The sequence below is a fragment of the Sarcophilus harrisii genome, chromosome 6, assembly GCF_902635505.1.
Source record: "Sarcophilus harrisii chromosome 6, mSarHar1.11, whole genome shotgun sequence".
Lineage (NCBI taxonomy): Eukaryota > Metazoa > Chordata > Mammalia > Dasyuromorphia > Dasyuridae > Sarcophilus > Sarcophilus harrisii.
Window position 1 is genome coordinate 114872040 of NC_045431.1, and position 12330 is coordinate 114884369.

The 12330-nt window shown below is 32.9% G+C and overlaps 1 protein-coding gene across 2 annotated transcripts in view; it reads left to right on the forward strand.

Annotated features, from left to right (window-relative positions):
* LOC116420025 (teneurin-3-like) overlaps positions 1-12330 on the forward strand; it is a 349901-nt gene that overhangs the window by 95140 nt on the left and 242431 nt on the right. The window contains exon 1 of one of the 2 annotated variants that reach the window (XM_031943286.1): positions 1439-1761. The exons of the other annotated variant lie outside the window; for it this stretch is intronic. The gene's annotated coding sequence lies outside the window, so the exon portion shown is untranslated. Of the gene's footprint in view, positions 1-1438; positions 1762-12330 lie in introns of those variants that run through there. 2 annotated transcript variants of the gene reach the window in all.

Genomic DNA, 12330 nt, shown 5'->3' on the forward strand with positions numbered 1-12330 from the left:
TTTTAAGTATTTCACTTATTAGTTCGCAGAAAACACCCCACCACCTCCATCCTCGTACACACACAGATACAATCCACCCCCGACTGGCCAAAAGGTGTATTTCTGCTCATTGAGTTTCGGACAGCAGGCTTTAGCAATCGCTGATCTTTTTTTTTTTTTTTTTTTTTTTTTTCCCTCCCCCGAGCTACTGTAAGGCTGGATCTGCCCAGCAGGGGTGTGAAGCCTTAATTATACCCTTCAGACTTAGAAGCAATTCTCCAAGCAGCGTTTTAAGACTCCTACTTTTCTCTGGTGACTCAGCTGACCTAATGTGCTTACCCTACGGAACATCAAGAAAAGTATTTTTTTTTCCCCTCAGAAAGAGTAAAGGTTTAATTTTACGGGCGAAGTATTTTCCCTTGCCAAATGCAATTACTACTAGAACCACTACCCCGAACTTCCCTCCCCGGTCCCCAACAAAACATACAAACGCCCCCCCCCCCAACATTGTTAGTAAGAGAATATCTAATGGAGCTGTAAGTTCATTAGTGTTTGCAATCAGTTGCGTGCAGACACCCTCATCAGGGCAGAAAGCTGCAGAGAGCCATTCATCACTGTGGAGTGTTATTCATGGATGACCCCTAAATCATTGCAATAGTAGTAGATGCACTGATTGGTCACAGCATGGGAGCCTCGGTGCTTTACATTAACCAACACAGACGCGAGGGAGGGAGCTGACGCAAACGTGGTTCAGTCCAGCAAATCTCATTTGACAGAAAAAGGCAGTAAAAAAAGGATTTAAAAAATAATAATAATAATAATAGAAGAAGAAGAAGAAATAAAGTACCTGTCATCTTGACAAGTGGTGGAGAGGTTGAGTCAAGGATTATAAATGATCACAGCTCGGTCCGGATCGCCCTGTGATTGGGTTCTCCCTCGGTTTGCCAGGGGGAAGCGCATGGTAGGCTCCTCTCGGCTCCTCTCTCTCTCTCTCTCTCTCTCTCTCTCTCTCTCTCTCTCTCTCTCTCTCTCTCTCTCTCTCTCTCTCTCTCTCTCTCCCTCTCTCTCTCTCGCTCTCCCTCTCTCTCTCTCTCTCTCCCTCTCTCTCTCTCTCTCTCTCACCCGCCCTCCCTCTCCATCACACACATGTGCGCGTGTGTGCGCGTGTGTATCTGGCCCAGCGGCTTGTACCGCTGTGCTGCTTCTCCCTTCGGGGTTTCCCATGTCACACAATTAAGGTCCTCGATGTTTCTCTCAGTCCCACCAGCTTGGTTTCCATTACCTCTCCCTCTCCCTCTCCCTCCTCCTCTTCCTCTCTCTTCTCCTTCCTCCCTTTTTCAAGGAGAGAAGAGTAAACTCCCTACCCGCCCCATCAGAAGAGGTGGAGGTTAGAGTGGGCTAGGGAGTAGGGGTGGGGAGGAGAGGGAAGAGAGGGGAGAGTGCGGAGGAGAAAAAGAAAGTGAACTCATTGGCTCAGTGTTTCCTTCCCTCCCCTCTCTCCGTCCCTCGCAGGCTTCAAGCAGGGGTGTTGGGAAGGAAAGGAAGTTGTAACACTTGCTGTATTTTTTCCCGCCCCCCCCATCTTCCTTTCCCAATCTCCTGCATTTCCCTCCATTCCTGTCTCCCCACCGGTTCCTGTCCCCCTTCTCGTCCTCCTCCTTCTCCTCACCCCCTCCCCCTTTTCTCCTTTGAATTTGGCAAAGTGCTGCGTGTGTGATGCTAGTCTTGACGGTGCTGCCGGGATACTGAGAGGAGAGGAAGCGCCCGAGCTGAAAGCTTTGGGTAAGTGCTGTGCTTTGCTCTTTTCTGGGGTCCTAGTGCCCGGTTAGAAAGGTAGTGGGGGAGGGGGAGCCGTCTCCGAAGCCGCTGCCACGGCTTTTGCTCAGCTACTGCCAAGTGAGAGCTTCGAAGAAAGAAGCTCCTATCATCTCCCCTTTCCCAGAGTAGGGATGGAGAGAGCAAGTTGTTAAAGCCCCTAGATAAAGAGGGAGGTCTTTCCGTGCCTGTCTCTTCCTAGGCTTTCTTTCCCCAGCTAGATCCTCCACTCACGTCCTTGCGCTCTGCTGTTCCGCTACTATTCGCTACTGTTAGCTCTGTTCTCAGGTGGGAACTTTACCTGCTGACTCTGGCTTGGATATCGTGCTTGGCTTTGAGCTCCTACCTAGGAGGCAACGGACCCAGCGGCTGTAAGGGGAGGGCGTCTGTCCCAACAAGCTAGATATTTAATGAGAGTTATTAGTTCTTTCTTTTTCTGATCGTGATCATATACCCTCCGACAACACACACACACGCGCGCACATACACACACAGATACATTCCTGTGTTTTATTACGGAGCTGCTGTTGATTCATCCTAGTTTAGTAGTATTGCACTGGGCTTCTTGGGTACCTGAAAGATAAGGTTGTCAACTGTTTCCGGGGAAAGTGCAGAACATGTTTCCTAAACTGCCAAGAAAGCCAAGTTAGAAAAGAGTGGGGGGTATTAGAAGTGGCAATTTATGGTTGAAACTTGATCTGGGACTCCGTGAATCACTACAGCAGCACCAAATAAACTATGGCTGTGTGTTTACACATTCCTGTGCCAAAAGGCCGGTGTCTTGTCTATATCATATTTCCCTCCAGTAAATTTGAATGGGTTTTACTAGAAGATTCTTTCCTCCTGATCATTCTTCAACTCATTAAGTTGTGTAGGTTGAGCACCTATTACTTCCTGCCACACTTACAAGGTAACTGTGTTTGGTGACTTGTAGACTATTTTATTCTCCTGTGGGTAGAGGACCAAAAGAAAAAAAAAAAAAAAACCTTTTTCTGATATAGCAAACTCATTTGTTTTATAAAGTCATTAGAGGATGTTTTTAAGATAAATAAAAGTACTAAGGCACTTTTATTGTGCAGTGGACTGAGAGTGTAAGCTGTTGTCCTAGCTTGACTTGTGACACATCTTTATACAACTCCAGCTCTCTCTGATCTCTGTGGCTGATTGTCTCTTCATAATACTATATTTCTTAACTTCTGACAATGTATTTGTCAAACATTTGTCGACATTGGCAGAATTCACTGGGTGGTCTTTTCTAGACTAGAATATATATTCAAGTACTACTTTTCCCTTCTATCACTAAAAAAAAAAAAAAAAAAAAAAAAGAAAAAGACATGATTAGGATTGGCATCAGTTATTTGTTTTTTAATCAAATATTGTAACACTGTTAGAGATCTAAATTTAAATATGTTTAGTTTAGTTATTTTAGTAACTTTGTCTAGAAGCATTGTATCTTTCCTTGCCCACCTGGGGATATTAAGTATTTATAGTCTGTCTAGTGAACAAGGACTTTGAGGTTTTGTCACTCTAATTTAAAAACTAGTTTAAATGGTTTAAAAGCATTGTCTTTCAGATATACTAAGACTTGTGCACTCTTCATTAAAATTTTAATTATTTAATCTTCTTGCCCTATATCACTTAATGTAATCTTTTCTTTGAGCTTTCCAAGTTTCAAATTAGTTATTTGAGATGCAATAATAATAATAATACTTAATCCGTGGTGTTAAAATGAAAATAGTCCAGTAACAATACTTGTCTCACTAAATATTGTAAAATATAAGTTTGATAGTTAAAAGTCACTTACAAATTTTACACAGTATCTTTAAATTTAAATAACTGAACATAGATTGTACTAATTTATGGAAGAATATTATATCCAAGATTATATTCTTCCTTTTCCTATTGAATATATATTAAAAATCCTTGTTTCAATACTATACAAAATTTAAATATTAGTGTTAGTGCAAAATTATAAATGAAATACCTTAAGTATTTTAAGCATCCAAAATAGTTCCCTGGAAGGAAACATACTCCCTGAGGAGCATGAAATTTAAATGTTTGTATTATTTAGGTTTTGAAACACAAATGAATTTCTCTACTGCTAGCTATGGAACATATTGCAATTGGAGAGCATTTATATATATATATATGTACATATATATATATATATCAGTAATCAATATTTAGAAGAAACTGGATATTTTGAGACCCTTTTGGGTACTGCAGATTTATTTTTTAAAAGAAAGACACCTATAACAGAATAGTAATTACTCTTAAATTTCTGTTAATGCTACATGATTGTTTACTTTTTTTTTTTTTGGAAGATGTGTTATGTTAAGTACACTAGTAGTCTGAGTAAATTATATAGGTTTTTTTCTGTTTTGATTTTAAGGGTGTGGCAATAGGGTAGCTATTGAAGAAAGTGAACTTTTTTTTTTCCTGTGTGAAAACTAAAATAAGGTTTTAGGAAAAGCAGCAGAATCTCCCTAAATAGAGTGAGTAGTTTAACATTTGTTTGAAAAGGAAACTCAGATTAGCATTCATAATCCAGTTAGCAAGTTCAAACTAGTCTTTCAGCTAAGCTCTTTGAGCCAGTAGTAATTATCTTCTCTGCACACAGTCAAGCGAATAGCATATAAGAGAGGTGAATGTAGTTATAATTAGGAGCCAAATTAAATATCTGAAATATTAGAACATCTTAGAATTGGATGTTAAGAGAATGTTATTATTGCAGTTGACATAAAAGTATAGTTAGAAATGATGAAGTGTGTTTCTGGCACATTGTATCACAAATCTTTATCAACCCTTTACTTATGATAAAAGTTTGAGACCAGCAGCATCATAAAGTGCAAATATGTTAGTTGATTGGCATTTATTCTAGTTCTATCAGGGATATATATTTCCTTTCCCCCACCAAATTATCTTTACCCTTTGAAAAAATTATATGATTTTTAAAAATACAACTTTTCAGCTCTGTATTCCTATGAATCATGGCATAGAACAGTAACAATAAATTGGCTTTGCTCTTTATCTGAGGCAGGTGTGGAAGTCAATTGTACATGAAGATATGTAGTGAAATCTATTAGCATGGAAAATCATACTCTGCTTATCATCTTATGTGCTTTTATTAGATAATTTAAAAGAGCATTGAGTTAATTTTGACTCAGAATTCACTTTAACTTGCTTTAAAGTTGATAACATGATGAACGAGCAGTCTGATAATCTCTCCTGTCCTTGGAAAAACACATGTACCTTCCAGAAGTCATTCTTTAAATTCAATGTTCTTAGGTGCTTGTTAAATCCAAATGTTATTTCTTGGAGAAAAGTTTTTCACATGAGCATTCAGAATTTTTAAAATTTCTTTTTAAAGGATACTTCAACAACATAATATAGTTGAAAAAACTTTTTATGAACCATGTCAAAAATTTGAGGAAATGCTCCATAATTACAAGCAAGTAAACAATCAAATACTTGGAAGTTTGGGAAATGTCTGAACTTTAAACATTCTTTAGTTTTCAAAAATTTGCTTTTAAAAAAGCTTTCTTAGTTCTAAAACTGATTAATTGGTGTGTCTTATAAAACCTGATTTATTCTATACTTTTTTCATACCAAGCATTACCATTATGAAGCTCTCCTTCTAATTGAGATTAATGTTTCTGAGCAAAGAAGAGGTTTGGAGGGCTGCATTCATTTTGAGTGCTGTTGTAATCAATTTTAGATACAGTATTCCACAATGGATCAGTCTGCATCCAAACCTGCCTTATTATGTAGAATTAACTTGTTGGTGATTGATAGTTATACCTCACCATCTTGAGAAGTCATTTGTTTCAAAACAATTGTTATACCATGTTAGAATTTTAGAATGCTGGGTCTTTTGCTTAATACATACTTTGTGAGATCCAATTAGAACTTTACACAAGAGTTGTATAAAGTAAAGCTCTTATGTGAAAAGAAAATTCATTAATACATTTTAAATGAAAACACATTTATTTCTATATATAAAATGCTTCTTAAGTTATCTGTTTTTAGCTACCAAAGGATTATGTAAATCATGACTATTGTTTTTTTAATCTGAGTTATTTTTATATGATTACATTAATATTCAAGTTGAAAATTCTAGAAACTCTTAGAATTGTGGATATAAATCTTGTGCTTTTGTTACAAGTTTACTTCATAAGGTGCTAGGTGTAATCCTGACAATAACAAAAAATAAAAAATAAAAGCAAGTCCACATGGAGGTAATTCTGCATTCTCTTCTGAAACTGGAAAGATAGTGGATATTATCATTCCTACTGTGATATTTGCATTTGTTTCTTATTTATACCTTATCTGACATGGATTTACCAGCTTTTATGCTATTCTGGAATACTATGTTAAAATTTTCTTGATCTTTTGTTAATATCGCACTGCTTAGTGTGGTACATGCTTGCAGTTCAAATAATTTGAGGTATTAAGAACACAGAAGGCAAGATTAAAACAGGTAAATACTATTACATAGCCAGAGTTATGTGAGGCTTTTATTTTAAAGAGGTAGCTTTCTGGGTTGGTTTTTTTTTTTTTTTTTTTTAGTACATGTTAAGTTCTTACTGTGACATTATTCTTTATACTATAGTCTAAAATCTCAGTTTTTACTTATATTTTAATCTACTTCTCTGTAAGATAGAATATTTACATTAAATATTTTGATAGGCTTTCTGCTTGAAATAATTAAAATCATTTTAAACAACTAGAATAAGCTATTACATATATTCAAAGATTATACCTAGATAACCTTTGGAATATAAAATATCAACACATTAAAACATGGTCCCTGTAATGGGAGCCTTTTAGTAGTTAAATATTCCTTAATCCTATTACAAACTTGGTTATTTTAGAATATTTTTTCACATATTAATCTATAAGATTGGTTTAAATGATCCAGGTATTTGGGTAATTTTGAAATTTATGACTTAAATGTAGACAGTATTATTTCACCTAGCTCTTTCAGTACAATGGATTTCCTGGCCAACTCAAAATATATTTAGTTGATCCTAAAATACAACCATATGAGACAATTATTTTAAAAATATTATAGGTAACTAAAAAATAAGCATTTCTGAGCTGAAGCTAGAAGACTTTCCTCCTAATATTACAAGAAGACTTTAGAAAAGGCCAAGCTATGTAACACTGACTTTTCAGACAAGTAAGTGATAGGTGGCAGTCTTAACTCTGAATTATATGGCTTTACTGAGATAACTCATTCTTTTAATGGATTTAATGCAGTTATATTTCTATGGAAATAACTGTAATCCAGCCTATTACATAATATTATGATCACAAAACTATCTTATTATATTCTTTAACATATATATCATACCATACAGTTTACATAGTATATATTATATTCCTTATTATATACCTATGCAAGATGTTTGATGGGGGCTTTTCAAGAGTCATTACTTCCTGCTATCTTTGTTTTTTTCTATATTCCATCTTTTACACTATAAGGAAAATTGGATTTTATCTTCTTATAATGAACTGCTTTGAGAATTCTGGCTCCCAGATTTCATTCTGTTTAGAAATACTCTCATTTGTCTGTTCATATTAAATTATATTAAATGCATTGTATTATAAAACTGTTAATTCAGAACTAATTACCTGTATTACAGAATTACCTTAGACATTTTGTTGTTGGTTCACTTTATTTAGGGGAGATTACTTGATTGACCTGTCAATGATCTACATTTATTTAACAACAATGACATAGGTCTAGTGTGTCTCCAGATAAAAATGTTAAATGGTAGAGTTAGATCTTTTACATGAGTGGAAGTCCTTTGAGCTTATTTTGTATTTCACAAGTAGTTTATTTTTACAAACAGATGCACTGCAAATTTTTATCATGAATACTTCCTGCCTAAGCCTGAAGCAAAGTTTAGTTTACTTTTAAACATGACATTAGGAGAAGGGCTATTAATTGGTACTATTAATATTGTTTTCCATATTAACCAATAATTTTAAAATGACCAATTTGCTTCTTTCCAATAGATAGAAAAGTAAATATTGAAAGAAGTCTGTACCTAAAAAATGCTAAGTGCATACATGACCTTTATGAATATTGGTCTAAAGTTAAGGAATTTGATTTTTTGTAAGGATTGTGTGTGTGTGTGTGTGTGTGTGTGTGTGTGTGTCCACATATCAGGTTTATTTTCTAGGACCATTTGCTTTGCAGTTTTAAAGAGATCATTGATTTGTAAAGATGTAACTTCCTTGGTGAAATTTAGTAATTTTATCATTTCTTAAATACCATAATTTCATTTGCTGAAGTGTATTTTACAGTCTCTTCATATTGTTTTAACTTGAAATAGTCAATTTTAAAATACTGTTCTTTGGGCAGCATCTTAAGTGTCTCCAATTGAGAGGTCAATCATAATTTGCCATAAAAAGGAATACTTTACCTTTTATTGGAACTTGTTACTATAATTTCAGTGAAGCGAAACTCCCCTAAGTTCTTATAATTGAAATTGTTGACCCAGTGTCAGCATAAAGAGATGTCTCTTGGATAATAGGGGCGTTTCCAAAGAAGAGGTAGTTTCTCAGGAACCACCACAGCAATCTCCATTGTGTTTCAGAATGTTACTCCTATACTGAAATGATATCTAATGAGAACTAAAGTTCCTGGAATATATGCTTAAAGGTAGGTTATGGAGTTACTTGAAAAATTATTAATTTACCTTAATTTCATTCACTAAAATAAAATGTATGATATTCTTTATAATGGACTGTTTATATTTATGAATATTGTACATATTTAATGTAAATTAGATTACTTTGGTAAAATGACTAAAGTATCTTTTGTAAAACAAACATTCTGATTGGATGTAATCTTTATAATTATGTATTATTAGCTAATAGGTAACCTAATTCTTTAAATAATTAAAATTAGCAGCTAAATTTCTTTTCTAGATGCTGATTGAAGAAATTGGCGAAGGGATTATTGTTTTAAATAGCTATGGAATAAGCGGAATAAGGTTTTTTTCATTTTAAACAGTTGTAGAAAGAAAGAAAAATGTATTTTATTATTTTACTTATGATCTAAAAGTTCTTACAATTTCAGAAGTAATCTGTTAGTACTTAAATTCTTGAAGAATATATTTTAATATTTTTTTTCTTGCTGAGAGTAAAAAAAGCAAATGTCAAAATTTTAAAAGAAATTAGTGTGATATAAGGTTTTTCAACATAAACTAGATTAATAAATGTGAAAAAATGATAGAAATCATTGGGTTTTACAATTCATTTTCTTTCACCTTTAAATTTGGTTTCAAGATTAGGTAAGAATAAAAAAGGCAGGGAATTTTAAAATGCTAAGAATAATTAAATAAGTGATATAGGCAAAAGAATAATTAAAATAGAGATGTGCGTCTCTAATAGTAGAAGTCCATATTAAACAAGTTCATTCTCAGTTTTAGCATGAAAAAAAATCTGTTCCCTCTTTTACTGTTACAAAATTATGATAATCCTCGTCTAATTTAAAGAACCATATAAGGTAGTGTTTATGCTAGATGTTTAGTAGTTGCCACAAAAATAACTGGAAATCGATTATTGTCATATTCAATAATATCACATAATACACATAAAAATTAAAAAAAATTTGAAAATTGTGAACCTCTTTTGCAGAAGTATGTATGTTCTACTTCAAATTGTAGTGAAAACATCAGACTTGCTAAATACTTACTAACGATGCTCTCAGATATTTCAAGAAGCAAGATTTCCCCCCATATAATACATTCATTATCAGTAATATTGCTCACTTTCTAAATGAAGTATGCTTCTTTCCACTAAGGTAACATGTATGGGGCGGATTTTAATTTAAGCTACAGCTAAAGTTAACTATTTATTTAGTATGTGAACTTTGAAATCCAAATTATTCAAATCTTAATATTCTCTCAGATTCAACTTTTAATATTTAGTTTCAAAATATTCAGATCATATTAAGGTGTCAACCAAGAAAAAAAGATGCATGGTTGTAAAGTGACTTCCCAGTTTTCCAGTATAGCCTGCTATGCCAAACATCAACACTGATCTATATTTTATTATGATTTTATTTTTTTACAAGAAACATTTTGCTGATGGTCACTTATATTGAACATTCTCTGAAAGAGATATATAGAATCCTTAAATGTTGACAAATCACACCAGTAAGTTACTTTTGTCTATAAGTAAGATTATTTTTTTTAGTAGTTATGAGTTAGTAAAACAAAATAAAACGGAAACAGTTATGAATATAATTTAAGTAAAATGCACAGTGACAGTTCATGTCTTTTTTGTGTCAAGTCACTTAATAAAGAAAAATATCTAAAGTTATTGCAGCTTATTTTCCAGTGCAAATGCATTGGTACATAATTGCATTGTCATCAAAATTTGAGTTATTTGTTATATCCTGAAAAAATTATTTATAAATAGAATTTACACAGTAGAATTTATTTGAATTTATAGTTCTTCTAATATTATGAAACACCCTTTCACAGTTTTTGCAAAGTTTAGTAGTCTTTTGTTAAAGATGTAAATAGATAAATGTTTCAATACATTTAATTGTCATTGGTCTCTTATTTCATCAAGTCAGTTAACTAAGTACTTTATGTTTTTGAATATGGTTAAAATTATGTTCTGAGTATTTTTAATTGTTAGGTAAAATGAAGGAAAAATTGAATATGATTTGTACATTTAAAAGAGAAAAAATGAAAATGAAAGAGCAGGTTTTCCAAATGAGACAAGAATTGTATCGTTTATTGACTATCATATACATAGTACCTTAAAATGTATATGTAACATCTTCACAGATGAACAAATAATTAATTCTGGTCCCCAAAGTAAAGGATAGTGTTTTAAAATATTTGGGTAAAATCATTAATCAAGCATGGTGAGTGAATTGATTTTTTAAATAAATATAAAGTTAAAAAATATGCCCTCCCTTTATTAGTATTTAATTAAAACAATTCCAATCAAGCTGTATGACATCAATTGAAAAGGCAAGCCCTCATTAAATATAGAAGTGCCTGAAACTTAATATCACTCTGCTCTATTATATAAACTTTTGTTTATTCAAATAAAAGTTTATTGGTTGTTTAATGCTGAAGTTTAATAATATGTAAAAAATTATGAATTTGAAAGAAATAGCAGAACAATTTTCCTGAATTGCTATCAGCTAATTCTTCACACATTACTTGATAAAAATTAATTTACCTACATTATATTGGAAGTGAAAATTTTGGCATAATGAAATGACTATTTCATTTAAATAACCATCAGCAAAAACAATTGTGTGACCTACTTAAATACAGATTACTAGTAAATGACAAATTTAATTTTAGCCATGTATATGAGATAGATTTGTATTGATGTCATTTGATCTTCTAAAGGTGAATATTTCATTTAGAAATTCTTTAACATAGAGATGAAAACAAACTTTCTTTAAAAAGTCCACAGGGTTAAGAAAATCTTGGTATTCTAATTAAATGCTGAGGTTCCTTTTGTAAGTTGTTGCTTTTAAAAAATGGTGCAGTATTGTTCTTCAGTTACTCCTCAAGTTCAGTTTTGATTCTGGATATAACTGTTTAAATTTGGGATAATGAATGATAAACTCACAGCCTGCTTTCTTCCCTTTCTTAGGGTCTTGAAACTTTTTTGGTGTAGTTCTACTTCTTTCATGATTAGGAAGCACTGGCATAAGTAGCTAATTTAGATGAGAAAGTGTTACATAGTTTTACAATCCTCCTTATTACTTTTAAAGGATATCCCATAGGGAATAGGAAGCCTTGTGGATAAGCTTCTGCTCTTTGATGAAGGATTATTCATTCCTCCCTAAATCTGTGATCCCAGGATCTATTGCACAATAGTTTTGTTTTGTCTTTTTATTAATCAAGTAACACTAGATGAACAAGCCCATGATTTCATTATTTTTCAAGTTAATAAGTTCATTTTTACAAATCTAATGGTTTCTGAAGAGCTAAACTCTAAATTTACTTTTTAGCCATTAATAGGTTCAGCTTCTAAAATTCAAAGCTTAAAATGTTGATAGTCGATAAGGAAGCCAAAAAACTTCTTCAAACACTTTTACATTTCTGCCAGATGACTAGTGAATTGATTGTTGGAGGAGCACTCAGTCCTTTAAGTGGTTTGCCTACTCAGTAAAAATTTGCAATGTATGTGTACTGATGAACGTTCTTTGCCATCTTTTCCTGCGTTAGTATATTGAAGGCTTCCTGAGACAGAAACATAACATGACATTAAAAAAAAAAAATGAAGATATCACATGTCCATGGGTGAGTTAATTTTCTTTGAACATGTGTTAAAGATAGCAAGAACACTAAAGCATATTAAAGTCTATTTTTTTTTATCAAAGTATTCTTTGATACTTGATTATTTTCAAATTTTCTTAATGAACAATTGCCTGCAGATTTATAGAGCAGATAAAAGTACATCATATGGCTATAAAACAGCCTTATTTGGATGTTGAAAAAGTATGAGGAATTGCATAAAGGAGCATGTGGTCAGCTCTCT